We start from the raw sequence: 9398 nt of genomic DNA on the forward strand, positions 1-9398 counted from the left end.
TTGTGACCGGAGTGGATGAAAATGGGAACCAAATTTTCAAAGTTGTGTACTGTGAAGTGTAAAGAGTTTGCAACAGGAGGTGTTACAAGGTTTTGAATTTTGTAGTTTGGTGGGCCATGGGTGGAATGGAGAGGTGGTAAAACGATATGGGGCGTTTTGGATGATTCGATCTCGGTGGTTACAACAGTGGCAGCGGTGATGGTGGTATGAGTGGGTTCTGTGTCGTCTACGGAGGTGGTGGGGGTGGAGTTAGTGTTTAGTGGTTCGGTGTGTTCGTCAAGTGTGGTGGGTTGTTGTGAAATGGTTTCAAAGTGTGAGATTCCGGTGTCATCGAGAAGATACTTAGCCATGTTATGTGCCAAGTTTGTCCCTGGATTAAACGTAATCATGGAAGCAGCCAAACGGGCCATTGCGACTTGGAGTCTGGGCCCGACGGGTCGGTGGCGTATGGCATCCCATTGTTCATTGAGGGAGGGACTCAATGAAAGCACTATTTGATACGGTCACTTCGAGTTGATCGTGACCTCTTAGGATTAAGCAGATTCGATGGCCAATCTTCCAAGAAAATAGACATGTGGAAAAGAGACTTTGGAGTTGAACTAACCAAATATTCATTCATCATGTTTTCAACTCATAAGAATTACATATTTATATAGTAAATCACACGAACTGTAATCTATATCTATCTATAAATATCATTAAAATGCTAACCTTATGACATCACCATTATGTTAATTTGCCCGTAATTAGACTAAAAACAAGGACACGTGTATCCATTAAAATCATAGGGTGACGTCAGGTATTAATAATTAAATATTAGCAAAAAAATCGTAACCAATTAAAACAAAATCCAACTTGCTGTTTATACGAGTATTATTTACCTTTTATAAAAGACAAATTAGTTACAATTATATATACTGACAAAGGTTTAAAAGAGGACAAAAAAATTGTGATAGCCGGCACTTTTTAGATTTTTAGAGTTGTTCATATGTAATTATGTTTACATATGAACCTAATGTTTATTAATATGAACATGGCTGCATATTAATGTTAAATGCAAATAATTTGATAAAAACCTAATGTTTGTTTAAAAGTAGGTTAATTATATATTTTATTTACGTGTGCAAATCTATCTATCTATTAATATTAAAATTCTATAATGATGATGTCACTATTATGCTAATTCGTTTGTTAAAAAAAATCAAAAAGAAAAGAAAAAAAAATTAAGCATGAGTGATGTCATTAATCTAAATAATTTTGAATTAAAATTAATTTTTATTAATTAATTATTATTATTATTATTATTATTAAGTCTTATTACGTAGTAATAATTATTTTAATTATTAAAATTAAATAATTTTGAATTATTTTAATTAATTATTTTGAATTGAGTATGAAAAGTTATAAAAGTTAGGCAGAAGGAAACCAATTCTAAATTTATATTTTAATTTACACTATTAAATAAAATGACAACTAATATTATCTCTTACGATTGTATGTGAATTGTTTAATATGCATTTTAGGTGTTTGAGTTCAGCTGACGAGTTTCTTAGTCGAACTATATGGTTCTACGGGTCATTAAACTATATAACTTTAGCATTTACATTCACTTAATACCTAAAACATATCATTAAACTATTTCGTTTAAACAAACCCGTGATTTCACGGGTCATTTCACTAATAACTTACTAGATTCGATAACTAACACCAAACACTATGAAATAAATAATAAAACATGGGACACAAGGACTAATGAATGTATGCATGACAGTTATATTGTAAGACATGGATCCATGATAGCCTCTTTTTGAGTTTCTATACTTTGGGACTTTACGTTCATAATGATGTCATGCTTGCCTTTGATACTCCATTTAACAAAGACTAAATTACCAAAATCATCCCCGTGTTAACTCTTTTTATTCATTTTCATCCTTTTTTCAATTTAAAACTGCAAAAATAATCCTTAAAATGATTTTTTAATCTCAAAATCATCCTTGTCACTAAGGCTTATTAAATATGTCCGTTAACCTTAGTCACATGCTAAACATGTGAGGGTAATTTCATTTTTTTCATATCTTATTCTTCTCCTTATTTTATCAATATCTTATCTTCTTTTTCTTCTTCTTCTTGTCATCGTCATCATCCCTTCCATATCCATCTTTAAATAAAAAATCTTTAACTAAAAATCTAATACCAAGAAGTTGTGACGTGGTTCAGCGGTTGGTGGCTTGCCTCCTTTAGGGGAGGTCAGGAGTTCGACCCCCCGTTCACTACATATTAAAAACACAATTCCATCTCTGCCATGAAGTATCCACCCATGGCACTCCCATATCATTTGCGGAGTAGCGGGGGGGGGGGGGGGGGGGGGGGGGGGGGTTTGGCCGGGGATCGGTTTCAAGGTTTCCTCCCGGGCAGCGATGGGGGCAGAGTTATTATCGCTGCATCGGCATAGTCGAAACGAGAGATGATCGCAACAGGTGGTTTAGTCCCCTCGCGTGATCCCTATCGCTGTTCAAAAAGAAAAATCTAAAACCAAAAATAGATGACAAAACCCAGACAAACAAAATCATTACTCGAGATGCTTCCATACTTCAAGCCGTCGACTGTTTTCACTTTTATGCACATACACTGCAAGTCGTTGGCTGTTTGTTTAATTTTATGCACATAGTCATCGTTTGTAAATATATTCATAGAAGACATATGTCTCCAGCTAATATCTACTGATGTAAATTTGCAGCAACTCGTTTGGTTTGTATATAATAATATATCAGTATATCACTTATTTAAAATTTGAGATCTAAATTAAAACCCAGATCTGACTACGAATGCCATTTAATCACTTGCAACATTATATACAAACATAGAAATGGGTGATCTGAAAGTGGCAACATTCTGCATCGTTAACCCCATCACAACATTAAACTAATTAATTTTGAACACTACAAATGAAATCAAATTATACAATACTTGCAAATCATATCAAACCATACAAGAGCTTCATCAATAGCAATTTCCTTCAAGGCTTAAACAACATTGCTGGTGCTTGCTTACTTAACCTTTTAAGATTAAAAATGTCCAAATAAAAAGCGAGTTATTTGTGGCCATATTAATCGGTGGGTTTTTGTGGGTTTCGTGGGTTTTTTAAATATTTGATGTTGAACACAGCACCTTGATGAAATACAAAACATCAGACATATATTAATTAGTGGGTTTTGGTGGGTACAAAAGAGCAACAAATCATATTTGGATTGATTGATGGGTTTTTATGTTAGATTATGGGTCTGAATTTCGGTTGTATAAAGTGGGTTTTTTACCTGATTTTCATTTTACATTTTTGTTAGACTTTTTAATGAAAGATGATCATTGATTATTATATTGGATATAGAAGAGAAGAAGAGAAGATGAAAATAGAATACGGTGGATAATAAGAAATGTAAAAAGATGAAATTACCGTCACATGATTAGCATGTGACTAAAGTTAACAGACTCATTTAACGAGCGTTATCACAGGGATGACTTTGGGATTAAAAAATCACTTTAAGGACTGTTATTGCAAATTTTAATTAAGAGGGATGAAAACGAATAAAAAGACATAACACAATGATGATTTAAGCAATTTTATCTTTAACAAATAACTTGACTACTTCTACTAAAAAAAATTCTTGTTATTTTGAATTGGGGGATGATTCTCACACACTGTTTTTTGATCCTCACACACCCTTTTACCCTATTATTAGGGAGGAGTTCAAGTAAATTGGTGTGTGAGGATCAAAAAACAGTGTGTGAGAATCATCTCCCTTTTGAATTGGGCTTCTGGATCTCTTAACTTACTAATTCTTGGGCTTGACATCTTTTGTTTGGGCTGCTGCAAATTCGACCATCGTATCATCCACTGATACGGTCTATTCGAGTCGATCACTAACTCCAATGATAGAGTTCGATTCGAGATGGTCAATCTCCCAAGAAATATAAACTAAGAAGAGACTTTGGTTCGAAACCACTTTTTTCATTCATAACCATTCCACAATACAAAGTTACCTATTTATACTAGAATTCAACATGAAAGTAACTGCTATAATGATAACTGTAACTTAAATAAACTGATCACTAACCTAATGCTACTAACGTACACTTTAACATGCATAACCAAATAACTATCACTAATATGCATAACTACCTAATATAGTACATGAAAAAAATTAAGGAAGTCGTGGCAAAATGAAGGAAACGTGCATGCTTGTGACTTCTTGACTAAAATAAAGGAACTTCTTGACCACTTCTTGTAATGTTCAATAAGTTGTATCAATACCCTTGGGTTCCAAAACAACCTTGTCCTCAAGGTTGGAGAGAAATCCCACGGTGGTTTTCGGGGAGGTTATAACACCGCCAAATTACCATCTGACGGCGTGTTAATCATAGGTCCCACAGTTAACAATTACGCCCTCTATATGAGACGTTTCAAGGCATTCGCATTTAATTCTATTAAAAACGTTGACTTTCAAAACATAAGTCAATAAACCAAAATAAGTAATACTATTGTGATCGTAACCACAAGCCAACAGTATTAAACATGTTCAAAAGTTTAAATTCAAAAGTAATAATTGTCTTTAATTAAAGCATGCTGACTTCACGGCCAGACTAAATCCTCAAACAAACAGCGGAAGCTATACCTCTTATGGACCTGAGAATACAAACACGCAAAAACAGGTCAACAAATAATGTTGGTGAATTTACAGGTTTAAGTAAGTAAACAGTATCTGAAAATCGGTAATCAGAAAAATAGTTCATTTGTATTTGACCACGATACTTCATAAGCACAACCCAAAGTTGCAAATGTTACATAATTCATGAGCACCTGAATACTAGCATAAAGACCTCCTTTATCCCATAAAAACGTATACACTTGTTCGAGTGTACAAACAGTTCAAAGTAAATGCACCACAGTTATAGTAGGGTGAGGATTGTCTAACCTAACGGATCCGTCCACCTAAATTGTACTTACCCGAAGGTAATAAAAGTATTCAAGCTAGGGGCTCTGTGAACAATAACTCAATATGTATAATAAGTACTCATGTCAAACATAAAAGCATTTGTAAAAATGTAAAAGTAATCTGCGGGTATTCTCATCCCAGAAAATATGTAAATAGCGGGACTGTAGACTCACCTTTGAAAAACTCGGAATGAAAAGTAAGCAAATAACTTGTACGGTTTACTGCCGAGTAACACAACCTAAGTATATGTATATAGGTTGGTCAATATTTATGTTTTATATAATAGTGGTTTCATAGAGTAAGTTGTCCTATTGCTCGACTCGACACGTTTCAAAGTAAAAGTCAACACATAGTCAACTAGTTCATGCAAGTCAAAAAAGTCAACCAAAGTCAAACCAAAAGTCAAAATTGGTCAAAAGTAGTCAACTAAAGTCAACCAACATGTTTCAGTTCCCAGTTTGTCAAGTACGCGTTCACAGTTTATCGTATAGCATAAAGTTCATGCACAAGTTGCAAACAGCACACATAATCCATATCACATAAATCATGGTAATATGGCAAACTCCAGATCTCAACTAGACTCATAAACGTTTATAAAAAGCATAACTAGGGTCTCATATGGTGTCTACAAGTCGGGTTTTAGAATAGGTGCATTTATGGTTTGCCAATTTAGTTTCAGACTGCGCACCAATATCGTAATGGTCATAACCGGAGCTAGGGACATGCAATTAACGCAAGGTCAGTGGCCATGGTTCAAGGACAAGTCAAATTACCACATATCAAAAGATGAGACATTTTTGTTTAGCCAATTGGTACAGCTTATTCGTGCAAGTTAGACATTCTGTTTCAGCTCAATTCAGTAGTTACCAAAACTACGGCCTTAGTATGCACAATGTATCAGGTTTCAAGGTTTGCAATAAAATAGACTTTTATCACATAACATACAAAAATTCAATATCCAGAAGATCAAATTCTCAAACCATGCACAAGTCAACTGATAGAGCTAAAGGTGCATACGTAGCAGATTTGGACAGAATACAGGTTACCGTTTTCGCACGCACATTACGCAAGCTATACTAATCCATACAATGCAAGGCCTAGATAAAAAGTTATCTACAACATATGGCTTTCCAAATATGCAAAGACTTGATTCATTATTTCATTTCAAATAGCCCTTAGAATTTATTTTAAGTTACCGAGCAAATCAGTTTTGTCATGAACGTTCGATTAAGCATAACGTGAGCATTACAACACCAAATAGCATGATATCTAATGGTGTATCCTAGGGGATACACACAAAAACACCATTTTTATACAGAAAAATGGATCAAAGAGCACAAAAGATAACAATATTTGGCGGTTTTTAGCATTTGCCGCCCAGCGTACAGCAGGCCGTCCAGCGCCATGCGTAAGCCCTGCAGGTAGCTTTTATGCTTAAGCCCTTATACTAGGTGCGTGAGCAGCATGCAGTCACGTCAGCCGCATCAAAGTCGGTTCCAGATATTTCGCATAACTGAATTAATCAGCGACTGAAACGTGTATCCCGAGAATTTCGGACATTCTACGCCTATAAATAGACCCCCTGGGTCACTACATTTCACATGATCATCTAATCCGAACTTCAGTCAAATAGAAGTACACTTTATCTCTTACACAGTTCTTTCTCACTCTAAAACATTAACCGTTTAGCAGCAGAACGCTATATGGATCAATTACAGATTGATCCACAGTTTGATTGAGGCCACCCCACGGATCTCTCATCCATGTTCTGGGTCTACAGGGATTATTTCCCGAGGGTAAACATCAGTCAACATACAATCACTCTACGCTAGGCGGATATTGTTCTGTACTGGTACCTTACGCCCGCTATACGGAAAATCGTACCAACAATATCCTAGTCTAACTTGAGCGTTTTTGAATTCTCTACACATTTATGATTAGTATATAACTCAATTCCATGCACATTTTCCATAATCCGAATAAATCACAGATTCATCAACAAAACTTCATTTAATCGTAACTTACGCATACGGTAGCGAAAATACGCAAATTCAAAGCCTAAAATTATTAATTTTTCGAGAGGATTTCAAATATGTAATAATATTTAACATTCAATAAATTCAAGTTTCTGTAATCATGCAAAACAAATTCGTGATTAACCCTAATCACATCAAACGATCGAATTAACGCAAGAAATTAAAAATAATGCATATCGATTTGAGAAACAGACCTCTTACACTATAAAACACTAACAAAATCAGATATATATCAATTAGGGTTTAGAGAAATATAATTTAGATCACTAAATTGGTTACACAAATGCGTAGCTAACATTGTGAATTGCAAGACTCGTGTAGAACATTTAATCTAAAAATCAAGATTTGATGGTGTTGTGTGGGGGTGTGTCACGTATGATGTTGACTTTTGGTTTAGATGATTGTGACCGTAGTAAGACCTTGAGGAATCGCTTTTCCTACCATATACTCATGTGAGTTGGTGGTGACCTATAAGAAGTAAGTTTGAACGGCTCTTTCCATGTAGTCTTGACTGAAGATAGAAAAACTATGTTTTGTTGTTATAAGAGGAGTATTACTAGCCTGACTGTACCGTTGCAGGATTTGACTAGTAATGTAGGACCCGTAGAGTTGACCTAAAAAGTTGTTGACTTTTGTGAATTGATGTGACTCATTTGATTTCAGTATAGGAGACGTTTGTTTAGTGACTTTCTTGGAAGTAAAGAAGACCTTAACAGGAATGGGAGTTCAGTTCAAGCTGAATTATGATGAATCTTGACTAGGTCAGGAGACGTGATTAGAATAGTGATCATATTATTGTTAAGGTAGGATCATTGATCTGGTATTTCGATAGTGACTGTTGTGAATATTCTGTCTTTCAAAGATTTAAATGTAAGTTCGAGGACGGACGATAATAGTATTTGCAAATAAGATGATGTAAGTAGGTATAGTTTATTGGATGTTGGATCAGATTTACAGATGTGGTTGCTAAAGAGGACTTAGTAGAATTGAGATCGAACTAGAACCGAGTTAGGTGTTTACTTTCAATACTTCTTGCGGTTTTGATAGTCTTAGATTGTAAAATCTATTAGTTTGGGATATAGTCGAGATTTATAACTACAAGTGACTTGAGAAGCTAGACCGTGTTGTTTTGATTAACTCGATTAAGATCTTGATTCGAAATACTCGAAATGAAAGTGTGATTTAGAATGATTTATTACGTCTGGCCAACAGAAATACATTGTAGTAAATCATACAGTAGTTTCAAGAGTCGGAAGAGATGTAACAAGTGTTAGATCGGATGTTGTTTGACGATTAATGCGATTTTCGATGACTGTTGACCGAGAGTTGACTTTTCTGACATAGTAATGCTAGTTGAACAATATCTGGACCTAAGCTATTGATGATCGAATAAGCTTTAGTTTTGAGTTTTGATGAAGTTCTAAGCAAATTAAAGACGATGTAGAGATAATTTTTGCGATGTCAAACACGTTTATTGATGTCATTTGACAGACCTAATTGTTAGATGGATGTTTATTGCTTGTGTTAGTGGATATCGTTGACTTGAAATCCATGTTTGAATGATTAATGTTGGTTTAATATTGCATTTGTAAGTGTTTTTTCTAGTGATGATATGAATAAAGCCATGCTTTTAGTGATGAATTTCGGGTAAGTATCGACCTAGATGAGTGATTTATGACGAAACTCTTAAATAATGAGTTTGAACTAGGTATTTATCTGCAGATATGGGTTGTTTTGTTGTGATCAGTGTTGACCTAGCATTAAATTATTTGAAGAATTTTATATTTTTTCTTTGTGTATAGAGGATAGTGTTAGTCTTTGACCTGTGATACGGACCTAAGTAATACTGTAAATTCGATGAAAATGATTTAGAAAATATCCCTAAGACGAAATTGATCGATATAAAATGGTGAGTCGATAGTGGTATTTAGTGACTCTAGTATGTGATGTACCTAGACCTTGTGTAATTCTTGATTAAGGGGGTTAAATTTGCTGGTTCTGATAGCATTTTAACTAAGTGATAATCTTTCTAATATAACTGTAGCAATGTTGGGCATGTGTATTGATGTTACTTGAGGGAAATAACACTTGGATAATTACTTCTGGAACGTGAGGACGGTTATTCTTTACTCAAGATTTGTGATGTAATGATTGAATTGAAAAGAAATTGGGGTGGTAATCATTTCTACTATAATTGAGTTGACCAGAATCATGATTTAGTCGTTGAATAATTGGGTGAATATTGACCCAGATAATCAAATTTCAACAAAATTCTTAAATATCGGGATTGAAACAGGTATTAAATTACAGAGTTTGGGTAATTTAGCGTAATCCGAGTTGACTTAGAGATATTGTAGTGATGAAATTAGCC

Source organism: Rutidosis leptorrhynchoides, chromosome 5 (assembly GCF_046630445.1).
Source record: "Rutidosis leptorrhynchoides isolate AG116_Rl617_1_P2 chromosome 5, CSIRO_AGI_Rlap_v1, whole genome shotgun sequence".
Taxonomy (NCBI): Eukaryota; Viridiplantae; Streptophyta; class Magnoliopsida; order Asterales; family Asteraceae; genus Rutidosis; species Rutidosis leptorrhynchoides.